General features: G+C 57.1%; 1 long non-coding RNA gene across 1 annotated transcript; it reads right to left on the bottom strand.

Annotated features, from left to right (window-relative positions):
- Positions 1-997: 997 nt before the first annotated feature.
- On the bottom strand, positions 998-5230 carry LOC131493676 (uncharacterized). The gene is made up of 2 exons (XR_009252796.1): positions 4933-5230; positions 998-1459 (listed from the first exon to the last, which is right to left on the bottom strand). It is a non-coding gene; the product is annotated as an uncharacterized LOC131493676 (long non-coding RNA).
- Positions 5231-14360: the final 9130 nt, after the last annotated feature.

Below are 14360 nucleotides of genomic sequence, written 5' to 3'. Positions count from 1 at the left end.
GGAAATCTGAATGCCATTAAAATCGAATTAGCATATATTAAGTCGAAGGCGGTCTTACCGCAGTGCGCCAGCACGTTCGAGCCGCGCCAGGCTGGGCCCGGGGCTTTGCTGCCCGCTTCGGCATGCGGGCCACGTTGCCCACGGCGCCCAGGTGCGTGCCAGGCAGCCTCCGGGCAGCTTTTCTGATCCTAAGCCGGGACCAGATGGTCCGTGCCCACAGAAGGGGGCAGATTTGAAAGTGGAGGTGACATTCAAGGCTCTGTCCCTGAACGGGTGGCAAGAACCCATGGAAAGGCATCTTTGTGGCGGCCACAGTCAAGGCGCCCTGGGTCCGTGCTCTGGGATAAGAGGACAGGGAGCGGTTCGGGCAGTCCCCGGGAGCCAGTTAGCTCGGTGGCTGAATGCCAGCATCACAGGACTTACCTGGAAGGACATGGTGGGTCCCAGTGTGGGGGCGTGTGACTGCTGTACCCTCATACCTACCAAAAGCCTACTGGGCTCCTACAATTCGACTAAGGGCTTTACTTTCTTGTGCAAACTTCATCCTCACAAGACCAAAAGTTCTCAGGGCGCCCGGGTGGCTCAGTCGGTTGAGCGTCCGACTTTGGCTCAGGTCATGATCTCACGGTTCCTGGGTTCGAGCCCCGCGTGGGGCTCTGTGCAGACAGCTGGGAGCCTGGAGCTTGCTTCGGATTCTGTCTCTCCCCCTTTCTCGCCCCCCCCCCCACTTGCGCTCTGTCTCTCTCTCAAAAAATAAATAACATTAAAAGTAAAACTTAAAAAATGCTTAGAAAAGTTCCACTGTCAGGGGCGCCTGGGTGGCTCAGTCGGTTAAGCGGCCGACTTCAGCTCAGGTCACGATCTCGCGGTTCGCGAGTTCGATCCCCGTGTCGGGCTCTGTGCTGATGGTGCGGTGCCTGCTTGGGATTCTCTCTCTCTCCCTCTCTCTCTCTGCCCCTTCACCACTCGCACTCTCTCTCTCTCTCTTAAAATAAACTTTTAAAAATATTTTTAAAGTTTATAGAATGTACCAGATGAGATTACTGGGCAAAAAACATTCTCTCCCTGCCCGTCTCCTCCAAGGTGATGCACACTTCCCTTTCTGCGACCTGTCGGTGTCCAACACGGCCACGTGACTTGCTTTGGCCAGAGGGATGCTGGTGACCACGCCATGAGCACCTTCGAATGTGCCTGCCCACGAGGCTTTCCCACTGGCCCTTCTGCCATCACCGGGACAACACGCCTTGGGTAGCCGCGTCCAAAGAGAGCGAGAGGGACGCATGGGGCAGACCGGGGCCCGGCCCTCAGGGGGAGGCCAAGATCTGTCAGGTCCAGCCTCGATCTTGCTGAAGCCCGATGGGCCGTGAGTAAGAAACCAATGCTTCTTGTTCGGTGCCGCTGAGGTTCCGGGTGGTTTGTCGCACGGCCACAGCTGACCGATGTACCGTGGGACGCCCGTCTGTGAAAAAGACGAAAAGCAAGCTGTCCTGAGCACGTGAAGGAGAGGGGACAAAGCCCCGCCGTCAATCACCACCAGCCTTACTTCTAACGAACATCTTCATCACACGCTTTCCTTCCCGCCCACGCCACATCCCACAACACACACGCACAAACGCGGTAGGGACCTGGGACCCACCGTCCGCCTCAGTCACCTCCTCTCTGAGGCCTCCGGCTTCAACCCTCCGTGGCGTTGAGGCTCCCCTCCACCTCCTGCCAGCCTGCAGGTCAGGGGGTGAGTAGGGGAGGGCCAGACCCCTCTGCACCCAGCACCCTCCTCCTGCCACCTCGTGTGAGTCACGCCTGGGTCCCCGGAGGCCTTCCACATCTTCCTCCAACAGCAGGGCAGCCTCCCTGCCCCAGCCCTAATCCCACAGGAGGAAGGGGAAGCCCAGGGAGCCGCACAGAAAGCCAGAGGCGTGCATTTCCCCCGGCGTCCTAGGGCTGCCTTTGCTCAAGACAGTGAGATGACCCGAGGGTCAGGGCACAGGACAGGAGCCTGGTGGGGTCAGGAGAAGCTGGAGGAAGGAGCGTGGTGGGCAGGGCGAGCCAGAGTGAGAGAATGAGGGACCAGCCCCAGGGGACCCTCCAGAGGCCGAAGCAGGGTGGCCCTGAGGTCGTGTGGGGTCAAGGGAACAGACCGGGTGACACTCTCTGGCCCCTGTGCTGAGCTGAGACTTTAGATACAATCGCTGCTTCCCCTTCCACTGGGGCCTATAGACGCAAGGCCTGGGGACGGCGGGGAGGCCCCGTGCCCCTGTCATCTGTGAGCACCAGCCCAGGGGCTCGAGAAGATGGCCAGAGAGTGGACACCCGGCCAGTGTGCTCGGGGCTGTCACGACACAGCATCACAGACGCTCAGGTCCTCATCGTCTGGAGGCGGGAAGTCCGGGGTGCACGCGGGGGGTGCAGGCCTCTCTCCTTGGCTAGTAGGTGGCCTTCTCCCTGAATGTCTCCGGGTGTGTCTGTGCCCTAGTCTCTTCTTATAAGGACACCAGTCACGCTGCCTCAGGGTCCCTCCTAATGAGCTCATTTTAACTTAATTGTCTCTTTAAAGACTGTCTCCAAATACAGTCACCTTCTGAGGCACTGGGGGTTAGGACTTGAACGCGAATTTGGGGAACCGGGAACACAGTTCAGCCCACACCACCACCCGTTGGAGGAGAGGCCATCTGGCCAGCTTCTCTGGACCAGGGCGGCGAAGGACCTTGCTGAGGACAGGGGACAGGGCTCCGTCCCACAGTCACGCAGGGTTGTCCCCTTTTCTTTTCTAAAGTTTATTTATCCATTTTGAGAGACAGATGGAGAGAGAGAGAGAGAGTAGGGGAGGGGCAGAGAGAGAGAAAGGGAGAGAGAGAATCCCAAGCAGGCCCCTCACCGTCCACGCAGAGCCCGACACAGGGCTAGAACTCACGGACCGTGAGGTCACGACTTGAGCTGAAATCGAGTCCCACGCTTAACCAACCGAGCCACCCAGGCGCCCCACCCCTTTCTAAAACTCTGCCGGCACAGCAGCAGGAACGAGGCAGCTCCAAGCACCCGCCGCAGGGGGAGCGGAGCCCCTGGACGGGAAGGTAAGCAGGAGTTGTACACGGGAACACAGGCACAGAAAGTTCAAAGGCCTGCAAAGCGAATCTACGTTATAGGAAGGGAGGACCCACCGAGGTTACCCTGGAGGAGGGGGCAGGGGACTGGAGGACGCATGGAGGGGCACTTCCGGGAGGGGGCAGGGACGGGAAGAAGCACAGGGGGCACTTCCGGGAGGGGCCAGGGACTGGAGGAGGCAGGGTGGGCACTTCCGAGAGGGGGCAGGGACTGGAGGACGCGTGGGGGCACTTCCGGGAGAGGGTAGGGGACTGGAGGAGGCACAGGGGTGCACTTCCAGGAGGGGGCAGGGACTGGAGGAGGTGGGGGGCACTTCCGAGAGGGGCAGGGACTGGAGGACGCGTGGGGGCACTTCCGGGAGAGGGTAGGGGACTGGAGGAGGCACAGGGGTGCACTTCCGGGAGGAGGCAGGGACTGGAGGACGCGTGGGGGGCACTTCCGGGAGGGCGCAGGGACTGGAGGACGCGTTGGGGGGCACTTCCGGGAGAGGGTAGGGGACTAGAGGAGGCACAGGGGTGCACTTCCGGGAGGGGGCAGGGACTGGAGGAGGTACAGCGGCACTTCCGGGGTGCTGGTCATGTTCATGTTCTTAGTCTGGACGCTGGTGTCAGGGCCGTGAAAGCCCACTGAGCTGTCCACGTAAGACCCACGCACTTTTTATTTTAGTTGATAATATTGTACCAACATCGACTCCCTAGCTTCACAGTGTCCCGTGGTTTTGTAAGCTGTCGTCGGGGAAAAGCTGGGTAAAGGGGAACCCGGTCCTATTTCTGCAACTCCTTGTGAGTCTTATTTCAAAGCAATTTTTAATGCCATCCAGGAAACCATTGGAGGCTTATTTCAAGGTTTTACATTTTCAGACCCAGAAGAGTTGAAATAAATCTTAAATTAAAAAACAAGAGATTTACGCACTTGGCCGCGTGCATGTTATACTTCAATTAAAAGTTAAAAGAGGAAAAAAAACGAGCCTCTGCCGGTCTCAGCGCCGACCCAAAGGACAAGGAGAGAAACGGCGTCCACGGAGCACCTGCTGTGTGCCAGGTGTACGTAGGCGCTCTGCCCAAGTCGTCCCACTCATGACTCAGAGAGAGAGCTGACTGTCTCCGTTTGCAGATGAAGAAACAGGCTCAGAGAGGCCAAGGGCCTGCCCAATGACACACAGCTCATTCGGGGCTCGGGCAAGGCTCGAACCCAGTGCTGTCTGCCTCAGAAGCCCTGCTCTTGTCCCTGCCCGTGCTTAGGTCCCTCGGAAGGACACCTCTCCCCACCTCTGCTGCCCCGGACCGCCTGGCTCAGCCTCAAGATGAGGCACCAAGGCCTCCAGTCAGCCCCTCTCCCAGCTCCCCCTGGCAAAGCTGCCGATGTGGGCTTTTCCAAGGCTTTTCCACCTGTCAAGCTCCCTGGCTGGGACTGACCCCTGCACCATTATTACCGCCACTCATTGCAGGGCTGAGTATGCAGCCCCCCTTTGTCGGCTCCCAGAAGACCCCAGAGCACATTCCATGCCGTGCCCCGCCCCCCCCCCCCCCCCCACACACACACATATATACACCCTCAGCACCAAAGTTCTCGAGAGGCTTGGAGCTTGGACAAAATTAACTCATTTATCCAAGCAACCCACTGGGGAGCATGCCTGCTTGTTGCCACGGCCCTAAAATGAACCTGGTTCATCATGTCTTTTGAATTTTGGCTCAGGCAGCACTTTCCAGGACTTTCAGGCATCTGGGAACAAAAAACTTGCTAGAGGTTGGAGCTGAGACCGTGAGGCCGGCCTCAAGGTCACCTCCCAAGGGGGACCGAGGCCAAGGGCAAGGATGGCCTGCCACCAACCTGGGAAGGCTGTGTCTGGTGGACGTAACTGGGATTCATCTTGTTCGAGTCCTCCTCGCCTAGCAACCCCCAAGAGAATGCCATGGACTGTTCTGTAGGGTGCCCGTGGGGGTTCTGACCAAAGGAGTTCCCTGAGCATAAAAACTTGAGACAGTGTCCTTCCTGCAGGATTTGTCAGAGCCCTTATGATGCTAATGTGCCCCCACAAGGGTCCAAGAATGGCCCTTCCAAGACTATTTTCCACTCTCTTTTGGAATGTTCCTCAAAGAGATGCTGGTCCACATCCTTGAACACAGATGTGTCTCTGGCAGTTCTGGAACAAGATGAAAAAAGGAAAGAACCGGTTAGCCTGGGTGGCTCAGTTGATTAGGCATCTGACTCTTGGTTTCTGCTCCGGTCATGATCTCACTGTGTGTGAGTTCAAGCCCCACATCAGGCTCCGCGCTGACAGTGGGGAGACTGCTTGGGTTTCTCTCTCTCTCTCTCTCTCTCTCTCTCTCTCTCTCTCTGCCTCTCCTGACTTCTCTCTCTCTGTCTCTCAAAATAAATAAATGAACTTTAAAAAAAAAAGAAAGGAAAAGGAAAGAACTTACAATGCTGATAAGGTGATGGCAGGGTATTACTGTTCCCATTTTGCAGATGAGGAAAACTGAGGTCCAGAGAGAGAGAGAGAGAGACAGACAGACTTTCCAGGTCAGCAGGAAAATTTGTGACAGAGCCAGTCCTAAACGTCAACAAAGGGTTCTTTCCTCTGCTTAAGGCTGAGGTCAGGAGGGTGAAAATCTGCTCATAGATAATTTCCAGGGGTTACTAAAGCTCTTTCAAAACCATGCTTTGTCATTTTTTCACAAAGCTGTCGTTGTCATTTTTAATCTTCACAATCTTCCCTTAGATTTTGGGCATCAGAGCCCCATTTTTAAAAAGAGGCAACTGGGCTTCAACAAGGTGATGTGATTTGTCTAACGTCTCCGGTCCCACCGATGCCTGAGCAGGGGTCCCTCCTGGTGTCCCAAGATCCTGATCCCTGGCCAGGGCCCCACCCATCCTCAAGGACGGCACCTGGTCTTGCTCAGTTCGGTGGCCCTGTCACCCCCACCTGAGTGCCCAACCCATGCAGAGGGGAGCCTGGTCTCTGGGTGCCGGGTCTCCCCCCAGGGAGGGCACTAGAGGGGTGATTGGGGATCCACATCCTCATATATCTGAAGAATCGCCCCCTTCCTGCCGCTGCTTTTGCTCTTTTCCTTCTCTCCATGCCTCCGGGGTCAAGTTCTGCTCCAGCAGCCTAGGTACGGCAGGACCCCTTAAAGGAGGGCTCTCCTCCCTTCTGCTCACTTCTGGAAGAGGTTACCTGGGATTTGGATTTAAGCTCCTGGGGAGGAAATATATCCTCTCTGGTACAAATCAGGACGTCAGGTTCAGGATGCTCAAGCAGCTTATCATGAGTGGCACAGTAACCAGAAATAGAGTTGTTGACCCAGCTTTATCCACCAGACCAGTGACTCTCAAACTTGGATGTGTGTTAAGAATCCCTCGGGAGGAAGTGGGTGGGGCAGACAGGTGTTTGGGTAGCCGGCTGAGACTGCTGTCCCTGCCAGCCTGGCCCTGGGCAAACAACGTGTCCTGCCTGCTTGTCTTCTGGGAGTCTGGAATTTTGGAGCGAGCCCGAAAGAAGGCGCTTGCACGACGAGACCCCAGCCCAAACCCTGGGCACCGGGTCTACGACGAGCTTCCACGGGTGTAGCCAAAACGCGTTGCCGGAGGAATTAAGCACGTCGTGAGTGACTCCCCAGGGCGAGGGCTCTTGGAAGCCGGCGTTTGGTTTTCTCCGGACTTCCCCGTGTGTCTTTTCCTCTGCCGATTTTACTCTGTCCTTCCGCTGTCGGTTGCGACCACAAGTGTGGCGGCGACCTGAGGGTCGTCCTGATGAATCAACCAGCTGGAGGTGGTCTTGCACCCCGCCCCCCACCGACACAAGGAGGTATTGTGACACACAGTCTGGGTCACCTGCCCCACGAACTGCCATCCAGGGGGTCTGGAGGAGGCTCAGGAATCTGCAGGTTTGCACCCGTTCTGGGTGGTTCTGGGAGGGGGGGGCCGGCCCGCTTTGTTTTGAGAAACACCATGGACTCGTTCCCTGGCGCGGAGAGTTCACCCAAGAAAGGGTTGCCCGGGGAGCCGCCTCCTCTGAAAACCTCCGCGCGGCCACCTGCGGGGGACCAGGGGGGCAGGGGAATGGACCAGAAAATGTTGTGGAGGTGTGCTCGTGGCACCACATCACCACGTTCCACCTTGTTCCCCTTCTGAATGAGAGCCCCGCGCCCGGGCCTGAAGCTCTTATTTCTTTTTTTTTTTTTTTTTAATGTTTATTTATTTTTGAGAGTGAGAGAGAGAGAGCTCGAGCACTAGTCGGGGAGGGGCAGAGAGAGGGAGACACAGAATCCGAAGCAGGCTCCAGGCTCTGAGCTGGAACACGCGGGGCTTGAACTCATGAACCACGAGATCATGACCTGAGCTGAAGTCGGACGCTTAGCGGGCTTTATCCCAGATTCCGGAACCAAGGCAGGGAACGGGGAGGGGCTTGTCAAGGTCCCCTGGCCGCTTCGTGACAAAGGCCGGGCTGGAACTCAGGGCTCTGAGCCTGGTTAGGCACCCTCCCTTCTACCCTCTGCTCCGGCCAGGGCTGGGTGGGGGCTGATTGCACCTGACCCCCACACTTCCCAGAAAAGTTCCCGGCTTCGCAGCCCCTACCTCCAAGCCCCTGCCAAGGAGGGAGGTTAGAGAGGATAAGGACCCCTGGTCTTTGGCTTACCAGCTCCATCTGAGGCCGTGGCAAGTTTCACAGATGGGGAAACTACTCTGTTGCAAGAGAGACATGAAGTCATGGAGAAAGCGACAGAGTGGGATGTGCTCTATAATTACAGTATATATATTTTTTTAAGGACAATAATGATGCCTCAACAGACTCTAGACCTCATGAGGGCCACCCAGACCTTTTCAAACTCCATAACTACCTCGAGCAACTGACCGGTCCAGCCAGGTGCGCATCCTTCGGGTTGGGACGAGCACAGTTCCCCCAGCCCCGCCCCCGGGGCGGGGAGACGCTCGTGGGGCACATTCAGAGAGCAAGTCCATGCCAAGCTGGGGGACGATGACAAGGAGTCATGAGAGAGGTCAGAGGAAGGGGACAGGATGTACCCGCAGGGCCGACATGGGGAGAGCAGGAAGGCTTTTCAATTGGAAGGAGCAGCAGGTGCACCCGGGGAACCCACCAGAACTACGGGTGCCGGGTCTCCGCCCCGACTGGTGAGTACAGAACAGTCTCCTGGAGTTATTCTGAAGATTACAGGAAGTAATGGATACAAAGCGCCCCGTGCAGGAAATGTTCAGCAAATGGTAGCTAATATATTAAGAGCCTTAATAATCGGGGTCGTGACCATGACATCTGCTGGCGTGCGTCTCCCCCTCCAGGCTGGAGATCCTCAGGGCACTGTCTTATATCTTCTCATTACTCCCAGCTTCCAGCATTGGGCTTGACAGAGGGCGGGCGTTTAGTGAGTGAACGAACGAACGCATTAATGAATGTAAGCGGTTGGGGAGGTCAGGGAAGGCTTCCCAGAGGAGGTAAATGCCGACCCAGGCTGGGGAGGACTTGGAGAATGTGGGCGGTGTGTCGGTGAACTCTGGCCTCGCTTACGCTGTGTAACAAAGAAGCACCCAGTCTCAGGGATATACACCAAAGAGCACCCATCAAGCCCCCTCGTCTGCAGGCCGGGCTGGGAGCTGCGCCACGGGCTGGGTTCCAGGGCGTGGTGGTGGCCGGAGCGGAGCAGCTCTGCCCCCACCTGTCCGTCATCCTCCTTCTGGGGTCGGCGGGCTCGCTCAGCCATGTGTTTCTTGAGACTTTGGTAGAGGACCAAGGGGCGATCAGAACCCGAGACCTCCCTGTCCATTCTGCCTCGTTTTAGCCACCAAAGCAAGTCGTATCGCCCCATTCGAGGCCAGAGGGGAGGCCGTATCCCCCGCCTTTTAACGGGACAAGCTGCAGGGTCCCACGGCGAAGGGCACAGATGCGGGGAGGGCCGAAGAAGCGGGATTAAATCCCAGTCTTCCACAGATGGGCCCTGGGAAGGGGGCAGGGGCTGCTCCTTGGGGCGGGAGGCCAGAGGAAGCAGGAGACGCTGAAGTCCAGTCCGGGATGCTCACTATGGCACTGGAGGGTCCTGGAGGGATGGGTCACAGTGATCCCTCGTGCTCTTGGGACTGTTGGAGCACCGTTCATGCATTCGTCCGTTCGTTGGTCAATGAACGAACAAGCTTCACGGGTGGGGGCACCAGGGATACAATGTGAGTAAAACGACACAGGGTTCGGAATTTCAGGATGGAGAGGAGGCTCCCCTGCTGTCTCTGGCTCTTCGGCCCCCTTGCTCCGTGACCTTGGGAAAATCACCTCCCTTCTCCGGGCATGCCAGCCACCGCTAATAATACCTTAACATTTGTCGAACACTTTTAACTTTATCCAATCGTCCTCACCCAACACTCTCCGCGAAGCATCGGAGACCGCTTTTATAACATCCCTGATCTGACAAGTGAAACCCTAATGGATATGAAATGCACAGCTCCTCGGAAGTGCTCTCCAGAGAGGACTCGGGGGCAAACCCCTTATAACAAACCCTAGGATTCTCTCTACAACAAAGCGGGTCCCTGGATGGCGGCAACGGTTGTCGTTTCAAACAATGTTTGTGTGGCCATGCAATTCCTGTGTGACCCAGGGACTGGGACAGCGTCCTTCATCTTTCCTTTTATTTTAAAAAGCCACCGATCTGAACATTTCAAAGATTCCCGTAGAACTTTTTCAATTTAATTTAAAAATAAAAAAAAAAAAAAGCAAAACAAAGGACTGTCTTCTCCTAACTGGCTTCACAAACGAAAGAGGGAAAGTGGGACGCAAGCCAGGCCAGGAGGACAGCCGGTTCAGCCCACCTCCTCATGTGAGAAGGGGCACCTCCATCACCCGGGGACACCAGGCTGCGTGAGTTCCAAGAAGAGGCGAAAGGCTGCCTCCTCCCCATCCTCTCGCTAGGACTAAAGCAGACTTATCCTGCTGGACATCTACCGGGTGCTACATACGCTGTGCCCTCTCCTTATGCTGGTCCTGTAAGGTGCACATACCGTCCTACGGGGGGGAAACTGAGGCTCAGGCTGACAGGAAGTCACAGCTGGTAAAGCAGCTGAGCTGGGTCCAAACTCATAATCCTCTGGCCCCAAATACTGTTTTCTCTCCCGTTTCCCACGCCACCTCTTTGCTGGGGGTGGGAGGGTGATATTGACGGGGAGCTGGGTGCCAGGTTCAGTGAATGCAGAGGAAAGAAGGAAAGGAGAGAAGGAGGGAGGAAGGGAAGGAAGGAAGGGAGGGAGGGGGGAAGGAAGGAAGGGAGGGAGGGAAGGAGGAAGGAAGGAAGGGAGGAAGGGGGTGGGAAGGAGGGAGGAAGGAAAGGGGGAAGGAAGGAAGGAAGGAAGGAAGGAAGGAAGGAAGGAAGGAAGGAAGGAAGGAAAGGGAGGGAAGGAAGGAAGGAAGGGGGCTGGAAGGAAGGGGGGGTAAGGAGGGCAGGAAAGGAGAGGAACAGAGTGAACAAAGGAAGGAAACACCAGCTGTGTAGCTGACGTGAGCCCAGCACTATCACAAGCGGACCATATTGTGTGATGCGTCATAGTTGAAGTTGGAATAACGTCCCTGGGGACCCAGAGTGGCCGGCGCCTGGGGTGGGCGTTAGTAAAGGCTTCCCGGCGAGAAGCTATTGAAGACGAATCGGGACGAAGGGCAGGCAGGGACAAGGAGGGGCGGCAGCTCCCGAGCAAACCTTCGTCAAGCTCCTACTGCTTTGATCAAGGCCCGAAAAATAGCGAATGTGATAAAGCCCCCCTCCAGGGAGGCACCTGGGGTTTCCGAGGTCCCGCCTGGTCTCTGAGGTCTCACCTACCCGGCTCTCCACCTTGACTCCGGCCGCACCAGCCCCGGCAGGTGTCCTTCTTCCTGCCTGGAGATCTCCCCCTCTTCACCTGGCTGATCTCTACTCGATTTCAACTCCGCCGACCCTTCCTTCCTTCCTTCCTCCAGCAGGTGTTTATGGGACTCCTTGGAGCTGTTCGAGGTGACGGGAACACAGTGCCCTTGCCGGATGGGAACCGGCCGAAGCGTCGGCGTGGATGAGGCCTCTGCCAGGCTGAACACAGGGAGGCAAGAGTCGTGCGGGGTGGCATCGATGAGCTGCCTACCCTAGTGGACAAGCAGGCCAGCTTCCTCAACCTGGAGCGGGACAATTCTAAGGCACGTTCTGTGCGGCTCTCAGGGGGTCTCCAGAGAGTTTGAGCCCAGCTGCCCTCAGCTATGACCCACCGCTTGACGCGTCTTTGGTAGACTTTTCTCTCTTCCCCGGGCTCCCCTCCGCACTGCCTCGCTGAGCCTCCTGAAACCCCCTCCCAGACAAGTCCCTGTCTCCAGGTCAGCTTTGGGGAAACGTAAAGGGGACCGTGGCGCACCCAGGAGTTGGGATCCTAAGCGTGCGTTCCATTCTGCTGTGCTGGCCTCTTGGAAGGACTCGGGGGGGGGGGGGCGGGGAGGACAGGATGAGGTGGTAACATGGTACCGCGGTACTGGGGAGCCACTGAAAGCCGTATGCAGAGAGGGGGGTGATCAGCAGACAGCTGCAGCCCCTCTGAGCCTTGGCCTGGCCCTTGGGGACGGACCAAGCCGGGTCAGAGATGGAGGAGACCCGTCCTGCCCAGTAGGGACAGGAAGACAAGACCCTGCAAAGGGATCTCCCACCCACCCAGCAACCCTCCCAGGTCCATCAGGGCCCCCCCCCCAGAGCTGTGCTCCCAATTTGCCGGCCTGACACCCACACCCCCTCCCCCCCTTTCCCCAGTTCCATTTCTACTGATTATGCAAATCTCCGGGCCCAGCCTAAGCAAAGCAGGGCAGCTCCACAGGGTAAGATGGGCAAACAACAGATTACGGCCGCCTTCTCTGGGAAACACAAGTTTAACTGCTTTTTCAGAGGGGCGAGGGGGAGGGGCAGGCACAGAAATAAAACAGACCCCCAGCCAGCAGTCAGGGCCGCCACGAAGAGCACAACCCAAGGCTGGGAGCACGGAGCTGGGGGGGGGGGTGGGGGGGTTCTGACCCGGGGAGGGGGAGGAGGCAGGTGGCGGAGGGGAGCCACGGGGCGCCCCCCTCCGCAGGGGAAGGCAGAGGCAAGGGCAGAGCCTCTTGGAGGGCAGGGTCCTAGCGGAGGCTTGCCGTGGGCCGGGCAGCGGCCCGAGTGCTCTGCGTGAATTCCACCATCTTGGTGTTTCAGATGAGAAAACGGAAGGTTTATTAAATTCGCTGAAGACACGGGGGAGGGGGGAAGTGTTGGCCCTTCCACTCCGAGACCAAGGGCCTGTTGATTCAACGAACCCCCATTTTCACTGAGCTCTTGCCCTGTCACCTGCTTCAAGCACGATGGATTACGGCAACCCTGTGTAGCCGGCAGAGTCCTGCCCCTTACCTCCCGGATGAGGGAACCGGGCGGAGAGTTAAAGGACTAATGATGCTCGTATAAGTAATAAAGGGTAAGACTGGGATTCAAAGCCAGGTCTGACGACTGTGCCTTTAACCGCTAAGCTAGACAACGTCCCTGAATACCGCTGCACACGGCCAAGCAACGACTCAAGTTTGTTGGGCGCTTAGTCTGTGCCAGGCCCCCAGGCCTCCATGCCAGGCTAGGAATGAGAGAGGGTCCCTGTCCTTGAGAAGCCCGTGACCTGTACGTAAGACACTGGTGATAAGCGCTAGAAAAGGCGAACAGAGAAGGGCGGGAACGCAGGCGGCACCTAATTCTGCCTGCGGAGGTTAAGGCAGGCCAAACAGAAGGGGCCACATTCGAGTTGAGGCGTCCCTCTCTCTCTGCCCCTCCCCCACTCATGCTCTGTCTCTCTCTCTCTCTCTCTCTCTCTCTCTCAAAAAATAAACATTAAAAAAATTTTGGGGGGGTTGCGCCTGGGTGGCTCAGTCAGTTGAGCGTCCGACTTCGGCTCAGGTCATGATCTCGTGGTCCGTGAGTTCGAGCCCCGCGTCGGGCTCTGTGCTGACAGCTCGGAGCCTGGAGCCTGTTTCAGATTCTGTGTCTCCCTCTCTCTCTGCCCTCCCCCACTTGTGCTCTGTCTCTCTCTCTCAAAAACAAACATTTAAAAAAATGTTTTAGGGGCGCCTGGGTGGCTCAGTCGGTTAAACATCCGACTTCAGCTCAGGTCACGATCTCGCGGTCCGTGAGTTCAAGCCCCGCGTCGGGCTCTGGGCTGATGGCTCAGAGCCTGGAGCCTGCTTCCGATTCTGTGTCTCCCTCTCTCTCTGCCCCTCCCCCATTCATGCTCTGTCTCTCTCTGTCCCAAAAATAAATAGACATTAAAAAAAAAAATTGTTTTAAATCGTACTGCTGACAACTGCCACTGAGTGCTTGGGGGGACAACGGCTGGCTGGGCTCTGTGCTAAGCGCCCTGCGGGTGGCGTCTCACCGCATCTTCATACTATCATTCTTCCCATTTTGCAGATGCGGAAACCAAGGCGTGGAGGAGAAGCGGGAAACTTGCCCGTGATCTCTCAATTGGGGGCGGGGGAGGAGCCAGGATTCCAACCTCAGTCGGCAGGACCCCGGGGTCCTGCCGCCCCTTAGCTCTGGTCTATGGTGAGGGCGCGGCCTTACTTGGGGAAGAGGGGACACAGGGGTATTTCCTTCTTATTCAGGAAAACTTCTCCAGGCGCCAGCCTCTCTGAGTGGGTTCCGCCCTTCCCGGGGGGCTGTGTCGTTTCTGAAATAGTGGAACCAAGTCGATCTAGCTCGGCAAACGCTTCCAATCAGTGGCCGAGCACAGGGGGCTGCCGAGGGTGGGAGAGAGGGGGGTCAGGCCCCCGCTGCCGGGAACCCACCCCACCTGGAGGTCCTGACCACACAATTCCTGCGCAGAGGGGACATGGAGAACCACACAGTCCCCCAAACTGGGATTTAGAGAAAAGCCAAACAAGGGGCCCTTGGGTGGTTCAATCGGTGGGCATCCAAATCTTAGTTTTGGCTCAGGTCATGATCCCAGGGTCGTGGGATCGAGCCCCACGTCGGGCTCCACTCTGAGCATGGAACCTGCTTGAGATTCTCTCTCTCTCTCTCTCTCTCTCTCTCTCTCTCCCACACACACAGATCCACACACACATCTGCCCACGGATGTTTATGGCAGCTTTACTCGTAATTGCCAAAATCTGAAGCAGCCAAGAAGCCTGTCAGTGGATAAATGGATAAACAAGCTGTGGTTCATCCAGACCCCAGGATATTACTCAGCGCGAAAGAGAAATGAGCTCTCAAGCCCCGAAAGGTCAGGAAGGAAACTTAAATGCATAT

Source organism: Neofelis nebulosa, chromosome 2 (assembly GCF_028018385.1).
Source record: "Neofelis nebulosa isolate mNeoNeb1 chromosome 2, mNeoNeb1.pri, whole genome shotgun sequence".
Classification (NCBI taxonomy): domain Eukaryota; kingdom Metazoa; phylum Chordata; class Mammalia; order Carnivora; family Felidae; genus Neofelis; species Neofelis nebulosa.
Note: the sequence above shows the minus strand (reverse complement) of the source record. Positions and strands in the feature narration are given on the sequence as shown.